A 10,376-nucleotide genomic window follows, 5' to 3' on the forward strand; every position below is an offset into this window, starting at 1 on the left:
TCAGTGTGAACACGTTTATGGAGCAGCAGTTCCCCAGAACTTCTGTAGCACTTCCCGCAATATGGACATTGAAAAGATCTCTCAGCAGTGTGAATTCGCTGGTGTTTGCGTAGGGCGGATGGCTGAGTGAATCCCTTCCCACACTTGAAGCAGGTGAATGGTCTCTCCCCAACGTGAATTCGCTGGTGTTTGCGCAGGGCGGATAACTGAGTGAATCCCTTCCCACACTTGAAGCAGGTGAATGGTCTCTCCCCAGTGTGACTGCGCCGATGAGTTTCCAGCCTGGATGGGTAAGTGAATCCTTTCCCACAGTCCGCACATTTCCACGGTTTCTCCTCAGTGTGACTGCATTTCGTGGCTTTTGAGCCCCGATGATCGAGTGAATCCTCGTCCACACACACAACACGTGTACGGTTCCTCTCCACTGTGAATGATGCTTTTTCCGTCCATGTTCAAAATCCGCTGATATTCAGGATATGATAAATTGAGGACTCTGTCAGATCCTGATGTGATGTTTGGTTTTAGATTCCAGACCTTGAAGTCTCCCCTTCGAACACCCTGTGAAACTGATTGAAAACAGAAAATAGGGAGTGAGTGAGAACCCACAAAAACACAAAGGCAGGTTGTGAAATTGAGCTGAATCAATCTGGCCATTTGTGGGGCCGGCACTAGGAAAAAGTGACCATGAAAACTGCTGGATTGTCATAAAAACCCAACTGGCCTCTTTGGGAGGAGTGAGAGAGAGGTGAAGTGGGATTTTGTATATCTACAAGACATATTAAGAGAGTAATTGGCAAAGCAAATTCGATCTTGGGCTTCATAATTAGAAATATTGATACCGAAACAGGGTAGCAAGGCTTCTGGTGGCACAGTGATTAGCACTGCTGCCTCACAGTGCCAGGGACCCGGGTTCAATTCCGGCCTTGGTGACTGTCTGTGTGGAGTTTGCACTTTCTCCCCGTGTCTGCGTGGGTTTCCACCCGGTGCTCAGGTTTCCTCCAACAATCCAAAGAAGGGAAAGTTAGGTGGATTGGCCTTGATAAATTCCCCCTTAATGTCCAGGGATGTGCAGGTTAGGTGGGGCTACGGGGTTACAGGGACAGGGTAGGGCTGTGGGCTTAGGCAGTGTGCCCTTTCAGAGAATCAGTGCAGACTTGATGGGCCGAATGGCCTCCTTCTGCACTGTAGGAATTCTATGGTTCTAATTAAATTCAATGGGCGCGATTCTCCGCCCCCCACGATGGGTCGGAGAATAGCGGGAGGGCCTTCCCGACATTTTTCCCGACCTCCTGCTATTCCCCCCCCCCCCAACACGGCCGCTCCACGACACGAATTACTGCTCGCCGTTTTCTCCCCTAGCCGATGGGCCGATTTCCCAGGCCTTCACAGCCGTTTTCACGAACTCCAACACACCTGCTCTCACAGTTCGTGAAAACGGCCGCAAAGTGCCGTTCTGGAGAACCATGCCACCGATTGGAACGGCCGTACCACGGCCGTGCCAAGGGTGGCAGGGGCACCGATCGCGGGCAGCGGGTCCGAACCCCGCGCACTCTTTGTTCCTCCGCCGCCCCGCTGGATCAGTCCATGGGGCGGCTGAGGGGCATAACGGCCCGCGCATGCCGCCGTTAAACTTGGCGCGCGGGCTTAGCGAAGTTCACTAAGCCTGCGATGCCGAGGTTCACGGGGCCCCGCTGCTAGCCCCGACCGGGGAGCAGAATCGGGTCCCGGGAAGGGGTGCGGAGGCTGCCGTGAAACACGGCCAGTTTCACGGCAGCCTTCACGACTCTCCGCATTTGCGGAGAATCGCGCCCAATGAATCTTTATAAAGCTCTGGTCACCACTCTTCAGGAAGAATGTGAAGGTTCTTGGAGAAGGTGCAGAGGAGATTTACCAGAATGGTTCCAGCAAAGGAGGTTGAGGGGAGATTTGATTCAGGTCCACAAGATTATGGCAGATTTCCATTGGGTGGACAAAGAAACTCTGTTTCCATTCACTGATCGTACAAGCAATCGGGACACAGATTTAAAGTTTTGGGTAAAACCTGGATTGAACAAGATAAGAACCTGAGGGGTCTCGACAGGGTGGATGTGGAGAGGATGTGGAGTGGGCAGCATGGTAGCATTGTGGATAGCACAATCGCTTCACAGCTCCAGGGTCCCAGGTTCGATTCCGGCTTGGGTCACTGTCTGTACGGAGTCTGCACATCCTCCCCCGTGTGTGCGTGGGTTTCCTCCAGGTGCTCCGGTTTCCTCCCACAATCCAAAGTTGCGCATGGATTGGCCATGATAAATTGCCCTTAGTGTCCAGAATTGCCCTTAGTGTTGGGTGGGGTTACTGGGTTATGGGGATAGGGTGGAAGTGTTGAGCTTGGGTAGGGTGCTCTTTCCAGGAGCCGGTGCAGACTCGATGGGCCGAAAGGCCTCCTTCTGCACTGTAAATTCTATTTAAAATAAAAGGATGTTTCCTCTTGTGGGAGAATCTGGAACAAGGGGGTCACTGTTGCAAAGTCAGGGGTCACCCATTCAAGATGGAGATGAGGATTTTTTTTCTCTTGAGGGTTGCAAGACAGGGGGTGGCATAGTGCTTAGCACTGCTGCCTCACAGCACCCGGGTTCAATTCCCAACCTGACGGTGTGGAGTTTGCACTTTCTCCCCGTGTCTGTGTGGGTTTCCTCCGGGTGCTCCGGTTTCCTCCCACAGTTCAAAGATGTGCAGGTTAGGTTGAATCGGTTAGGATTGTATTCGCTGGAGTTCAGAAGAATGAGGGGGGATCTCATAGAAACCTATAAAAAGTGGGTGGCACGGTGTAGCAGTGGTTAGCACTGCTGCCTCATGTCGCCAAGGACTCAGGTTCAATCCCTGCCCCGGGTCACTGTCTGCGTGGAGTTTGCACCCTCTCCCTGTGTTTGCGTGGGTCTCACTCCACAAATCCAAAGATGTGCATGGTAGGTAGATTGGCCACGTTAAAACTGCCCCTTAATTGCAAAAAAAAAATTGGGCACTCTAAATTTATGTTTTAAAAAAAAACAGGGCGAGACAGAATAGATTCAGGAAGGATGTTCCCGATAATGGGTGTGTCCAGAAATAGGGGTCACAGTCTGAGGATACGGGGCAGACCTTTTAGGACAGAGATGAGGAGAACTTTCTTCACCCAGAGAGTGGTGAGCCTGTGGAATTCGTCGCTACAGGAACTAATTAAAGCCAAAACATTGCATGTTTTCAAGAAGTAGTTAGATACAGAACTTAGGGTGAAGGGGATCAAAGGATACGGGGGGAAAGCGGGATTAGGCTATTGAGCTGAATCAGCTCCGATCGTAATGAATGGTGGAGCAGGCTCGAAGGGCCGAATGGCCTCCTGCTTCTATTTTCTATGTTGCTCCGTATCTATGCATGTAAATGGTCCAGGAGGTATGAGGAAGAATGTTTTTACACAGCCAGTGGCAATGACGTTAAACTTGCTGCTTATGACAGTGTTTGGAAATAGACACAATAAATTCTTTTTTTTATAAATTGGATAGAAACCTGAGAGAAATAAACCTGTGAGGATACAGAGCCAGAGCAGGAGAATGACTCTGACTGGATTGCTCCAGATAATAATAATCTTTATTAGTGCCACAAGTAGGTTTACATTAATGCTGCAATGATCAATGCACAGTCCAAAGATGTGCGGGTTAGGTGGATTGGCCATGCTAAATTGCCCGTAGTGTCCTAAAAAGTAAGGTTAGGCGGGGGGGGGGGGGGGGAAATTTTAACAATAAATTTAGAGTACCCAATTCATTTTTTCCAATCCACCTACCCTGCACATCTTTGGGCTGTGAGGGCGAAACACACGCAAACAATGTGCAAACTGCACATGGACAGTGACCCAGAGTCGGGATCGAACCTGGGACCTTGGCGCTGTGAGGCAGCAGTGCTACTCACTGCGCGACCGTGCTGCCAGCTGACTCTGACATTTTTGTCTAATCTCGCTTTGTAATTTAATCCCGGGGGGTTCAGATATCACTCAGGTAAATCTGTGCCACACTCCCTCCGAGGCCATTCTATCCTTCCTCAGGATTGTTGCCCAGAACTGAACACAGTTCTCCAGGTTTGGTCTAACCAGGGTTTGTGAATCTCGGGGCTTTTCCAGTCACACTGAGACCTGAAATCTTCCCTCACAGACAGAACAGACAAACCTTTTACCTCCCACACCCAGATGCAGCTGAAATTCAGTTTCTAATGAATCGTGTGATTCTGTCAGATCGCGATGTGATGTTTGGTTTGCGTTTCCCGTCTGTTAAACCTCCACTTCCAGTATCCTGTAAATTTACAGAAACCTCACTGTTAGTTTAGGATAGAAATTCACCACATTTTCTCCTCACCAACTTTGATTAAATGTATTCCTGGAGGTTTGATCACATGACCTGTCACCATCCTGGGTGGTGGTTTAGCACACTGGGCTAAATCGCTGGCTTTTGAAGCAGACCAAGGCAGGCCAGCAGCATGGTTCAATTCCCATACCAGCCTCCCCGAACAGACGCCGGAATGTGGCGACTAGTGGCTTTTCACAGTAACTTCATTGAAGCCTACTCGTGACAATAAGCAACTTTCATTTTCATTTCATTTCCTCCAGCCATTAATCGGTCAACACATCCATCCTTGTGACACACTGCCTTCCTCAGCCAATTGGGAAGCAAAAGGACTCCTGACCGACCAGGACAATGTTTGACTTGGGCAGCACAGTGGTGCAGTGGTTAGCATTGCTGTCTCACGGCACTGAGGTCACAGGTTTGCTCCGGGTCACTGACCATGTGGAGTTTGCACATTTCACCCCCACAACCCAAAGATGTGCAGGTTAGGTGGATTGGCTACGCTAAATTGCCCTTTAATTTGAAAAACTGAATTGGGAATTCTAAATTTATTTTTAAAAAGTAAAAAAGATTGACTGTCAGCCAAACAACCTTTATCCCATTTTCAATATTTTTATATCCGCTGAGGAGAAATGCTCAAAAGTATTTTTTACTGTCCTAATGACCCAAAATTAATATCTTTACTGTCCAATTCATGTTCCAGAGTGACAAAAATATTTTGTACTGTCCCAATGGTCTTCCTGCCTCCCAGATATGAATCTCACCAAGACAGAAGGTAAAATTTGAATTCATTGAAAGTTTACTTTTTAAAAATAAATTGAGTGTACCCAATTCATTGTCACGCGACGCCTGTTCATCCACTGTCACAGCATCTGCAAGGTCTAGCCAATGTACCACGCTTCGGGGGCTTATTGGGAGTTTGTGAATCCTCCCCGCCCACCTGCCAGGGTTTCCTTCCCAGGCAGTTCCCTTCCAGTCGGGGAACACTTCAGCAGTCAAGGGCATTGAGCCTCTGATCTCCGGGTAAGCGTTCTAAGGCAGCCTTTAGGATGCACGACAAAGCAGAATTGCCAAGCAGACTTATAGCCAAGTCCCGCACACATGAGTACGGCCTCAACCGGGACCTTGGATTCATATCACATTACATTCACCGCCCCCCCCCCCCATCTGACCTGGGCTTGCGAAATGCTACCAACAGTCCAGGCTTGAGACAATTCACACTTCTTTAACCTGGATTCCACCTCTCTCTGGATCTGTCAAGACTTAATTACCTGCAAATGCTCGCATTCAAAGCATTGCCTGGCATCTTTGACTATGTATATATTTCTAGAACATACCTCTTCATTCACCTAAGGAGCAGTGCTCCAAAAGCTAGTGATTTCAAACAAACCTATTGGACATTAACCTGGTGTCAGACTTCTTACTGAGTTCACCCCAGTCCAACACCGGCATCTCCACATGATTGTGAAGGGTTTGCTCCAGCTCTCAATGCCCGGGTACTGATTGACGGCAGATTCGGACCAATAGAAAGAGGGGGCGGCGCTGGAGGACCGAACAAGGTCCTCCAGCCAATCAGAGTGAATGGGAGGCGGGGCAAACCCGGGCCTGTCTCGGGGAAAAGCCCGAGCAGCGATCGCCAATTCAACGCCCATATCCGAGCTTCGTAATCCGAATTTGGGGCCTACACGGAGTGTTTATGAAACCTCCCGACCCATCCACCGGCTCCATCCCTCCCTTATGACTCACCGAGCTGAAATTGACCGGCTGAGAATTTCCACCCGACCGCCGAAATCCTGATCTATCATCGGCACTGCGCATGCTCCAATAAAGGATGGTGATTGGGGCTCAGTCACGTCCCTGATTCACTCTGATTGGCTGGAGGAGCAGCTGGGTCCTCCAGTCCCGCCAGTTTCTTTCTATTGGTCCAGGGCTGCCGTCAATCACTCCCCGGGCATGGTGATGTGGAGCATGCGCAGTGCCGATGCTGGACTCAGCCGGGCGGTTTCATCGGAATCAAATCCGCGTGAAATCACTGTGCCATCGTGGGGTAAAGGAGCAGAGGTACCTACGTGTATATGTGCAGAAGTCATTAAAGGTGGTAGGATAGGTGAAGAGAACAGTTAAGGCATATGGGTCAGCACGGTAGCACAGTGGTTTCACAGCTCCAGGTTCGATTCCCAGCTGGGTCACTGTCTGTGTGGAGTCGGCACGCTCTCCCTGTATCTGCATGGCTTCCCTCTGGGTGCTCCAGTTGTCTCCCACAATTCCCGAAAGACGTGTTTGTTAGGTGAATTGCACATTCTGAATTCTACTTCCGTGAACCTGAACAGGTGCCAGAATGTGGTGACTTGGAGCTTTTCACAGTAACTTTGTTGCAGTGTTAATGTCAGCCTACTTGGTTCAATAAAAATTATTAAAGGTTATTATAATATTCTATAAGAAGGGCATTGAGTACAGTAGCAAGCTGGTTATGCTGAACTTATATGAGACACTAGCTAGACCACAGAACTATACACAATATTCCAACGGTGGTCCATGGTGGACTTCCTCCAACTAACAACAGGAGATCCAGGAACAGGTAACAATAGTTAATTTCAATTCAAGCATGGAGGGAACTATCCCAGTGAAACGTCTGTAGGAGCACCTTCCCCTGAACCAGATCTTTCACTTTCCCACCTAAATGTTTAATATTACCTGCCTGGAGCTCAGAAAGGAAAATTTGAAGAGTGGTGATCGTATGACATTGTCCACGAGCATGGTGACCATCCACATCTAGTCCCTTTTGGATAAAATCAAACATCGTACTTATTCTCAATCTAGTTATCAGACTTCTTAAATTTTGTACCTGACACACTTATTTCCATAGTAACATAGATACCGTGCTTCCTTCCCTCAGTTCTGAATAGCCCATAAAAGACTTGTTCTTCCCAATTTATCCAGATCATCGTGTGGAACGTCCCAATTAGTCTTCCTGCTGCATGACTGGATTAGTTTGGACACAGGTTCAGGTGCTGATAAACATCCTGGTGTTTCCTCAGCCACCAGAACTAATTATGAGCATATGGGGACACGAAAGACAAAAACACTCCCCCAATTTGATCCCTAAACAAAAAATATTTTTGTAAGACATCAAGATATGACCCAAATCGAATTAGAGCCTCTTTGTGATAGAAAACCTCATCATGTAGGATTGGTGAGTCCTTGCTGTGAGAGATAAGGGAAAGTCTATCACCTCTTTACCATTCTCACGCTAGGGTATGGGTCCTGACAAGTGTTTTAAATCAGGTTTATCTGGAGTCTGTCATACCAGTGCCAATGATTGTACTTTGGGTGGATCCCATGGACCTTCCTCTAGAGCAGCATTCCTGGTGAGTCAGACTGCCTGGTTATTACCGTCACCCTCTTCACCAACTCCTCCTACTGATGTACCTTCACCTCGCAAATAACAACTAGTTCTGGACAATTACTAGCAACATCCGAAATCATTCAGAGTTTGAACTGGTGTGTGAGTGGTTTCCTTTCTGCTGTGGAGAAGCTGTGTGTTTTTTGCTAGATAAATATGTTTTCACTGAGAGTGTTACAACTAATGGAGCTTTCAGAATTGTGGTTGATTCTGTCAACAGTTTCAAGGGCAATAATAATGATGATGTCCTCAGATTGATAGGCTAAATGCTGTCATGGTGTGGAGTTTGCACATTCTCCCGTGTTTGCATGGGTTTCGCCCCCACAACCGAAAGATGTGCAGGGTAGGTAGATTGGCCACGCTAAATTGTCCGTTAATTGAAAAAATGAATTGGGTATTCTAAAAGAAAACGGGCAAATCATTTTTTTACACAGGGGTGAATGTGACTCTGAACAATCCAATAGGAAAACAGCAGATACACATTGTTCTCACTCTGCCAGCAGGGCTGTGGGATTCAATGAAGAGATCTTCCAAAGAGCCAGTACAAGTCTAATGGGCCAAACGACTTCCATTCATGCAGTATCATTCTGTGAAACACTGAATATTCAGTATCAGCAATAGAGAGAGAAAGAGAGAGGGACCAGTGACGGCGTGATTGAACCCAGCCAGAGTCAGTACCATGAGAGGAGGTAAGAGGGGAAACAGCATAGAAGCTTGAACACCTCTGCGTGGTCACACAAGAGAACACTGAGAAAACGGAACATAGTAGATCACCAATTCACAATTTGAGATTTTGAATTAATTAATCTCAAATCGTAACAAAGTTATTTGGTTGAGTGTTTCGGATTTGATTGGTAGGACTATTACCAATCATTCCCTGCGGTTGTGAATGTGCCCTATTCACTCCACAGGAGGCCAGTGAGCAGGCGCAGTGCTGTATCCGGAGCATGCGCAGTGGTGTCTCCGGTGCATGAGCAGTCGAGGCTGTATCTGGAGCATGCGCATTGTCACTTTGTTCGGAGCCCTGCCAGTGCGGGAGCGCCTTTGTGGTGGTTAGAGTCGTGGGGCGGAGTGAGTAATGGAACTGTGAGTCCGGGTGGAGAGGGAACGGAGGCTTCATAAACACCTGGTACAATCCCCACGGCCGGAATCATATCCTGCATGTCCCGAGTTTGCAGCTGCGGAGCTTCTATCCGGGAAAGGCCCAGTTCCAGCGGCGCCATCTCCGTTCAACAGGGAGCGGGGCGCATGCGCGGTCATTTTGGCGGAGCAGCAGATTCAGGGTCCCGGTGACCAGGAGAGAAAATGTTTGAGTAAATGAAAGGTGCAAAATACGGGCGGCCTCTTTATATGATATGGAGATGCCAGCGTTGGACAGGGGTGGGCACAGTACGAAGTCTTAGTACACCGGGTTAAAGTCCAACAAGTTTGTTTTGAATGGCTAGCTTTCGGAGCACAGCTCCTTCCTCGGGTGAATGAGGAGAAAATTCTTCCCTCAGAGGGTGGATAGTTTTCGCAATTCTCTTCCCCAGAGAACAGTGGAGGCTGCATCATTAAATATATTCGGAGCAGTGGGTGGAAAGTTACAGCATTTGCGGAATGAGATAGGAAAGCATGTTCCACAGTGAGTCATTTGTCTGTTCTGAATTTGTGAGCTGTACTGACAGTGATGACAATTCTAATCTCCTTTAATAGAATATTAAAAGCAAGATCTGACGGCGTCATTCGGCCACTTTACGATCAGTGTGACTGGAAAAGCACCGAGACACGGACACCAGCACCATGAGGAAACCATGGAAATGTGGAGATTGTGGGAAGGGATTCACTTTCCCATCTGAGCTGGAAACTCATCGAAGTACTCACACTGGGGAGAGACCGTTCACCTTCTCTCATTGTGGGAAGGGATTTACTAATTCGTCTGACTTGTTGAGACATCATCGAGTTCACTCTGGGAAGAGCCCATTCACCTGCTCCATGTGTGGCAAAGGATTCAGAGATTCATCCAGCCTGCTAACACATCAGCGAGTTCATACCGGGGAGAAGCCATTTACCTGCTCAGTGTGTGGGAAGGGATTTACTAATTCATCCAACCAGCTGAGACATTAGCGAGTTCACACTGGGGAGAGACCATCCACCTGCTCCGAATGTGGGAAAGGATTTAGAGATTCATCCTGCCTAATGGCACATCAGCAAATTCACACTGAGGTGAGACCATTCACCTGCTTACTGTGTGGGAAGGGATTCACTAATTCATCCAACCTGCTGATACACCAGAGAGTTCACACTGGGGAAAGACCATTCTCCTGCTCTGTCTGTGGGAAGGGATTTACTATTTTATCCAACCTGCTGACACACCAGCGAGTTCACACTGGGGAAAGACCATTCACCTGCTCCGTGTGTGGCAAGGGATTTACCAATTCATTTAACTTGCTGACACACCAGCGAGTTCACACTGATGAGAAGCCGTTTATCTGCTCCGTGTGTGGGATAGGATTCAGAAATGCATCCCATCTGCGGAGGCACCAGCGAGTTCACAAGTAATTAGAGGCGTTGGATTCTGCTGTTAATCACATCCAGGACTGAACCATGTTCATTCTGACATTTGGTGAACAGGGAAGGTCAGA

The 10,376-nt window shown here is 48.2% G+C and overlaps 1 long non-coding RNA gene across 2 annotated transcripts; it reads right to left on the reverse strand.

Annotated features, from left to right (window-relative positions):
• Positions 1-227: 227 nt before the first annotated feature.
• LOC119960042 lies at positions 228-6,217 on the reverse strand. 2 transcript variants are annotated; one of them, XR_005459316.1, is made up of 3 exons: positions 6,096-6,217; positions 4,176-4,298; positions 228-566 (listed from the first exon to the last, which is right to left on the reverse strand). It is a non-coding gene; the product is annotated as an uncharacterized LOC119960042 (long non-coding RNA). The 2 variants fall into 2 exon arrangements; XR_005459317.1 differs by having other exon boundaries at positions 4,183-4,298; positions 6,096-6,216.
• Positions 6,218-10,376: the final 4,159 nt, after the last annotated feature.

This window comes from Scyliorhinus canicula, unplaced genomic scaffold (assembly GCF_902713615.1).
Source record: "Scyliorhinus canicula unplaced genomic scaffold, sScyCan1.1, whole genome shotgun sequence".
Lineage (NCBI taxonomy): Eukaryota > Metazoa > Chordata > Chondrichthyes > Carcharhiniformes > Scyliorhinidae > Scyliorhinus > Scyliorhinus canicula.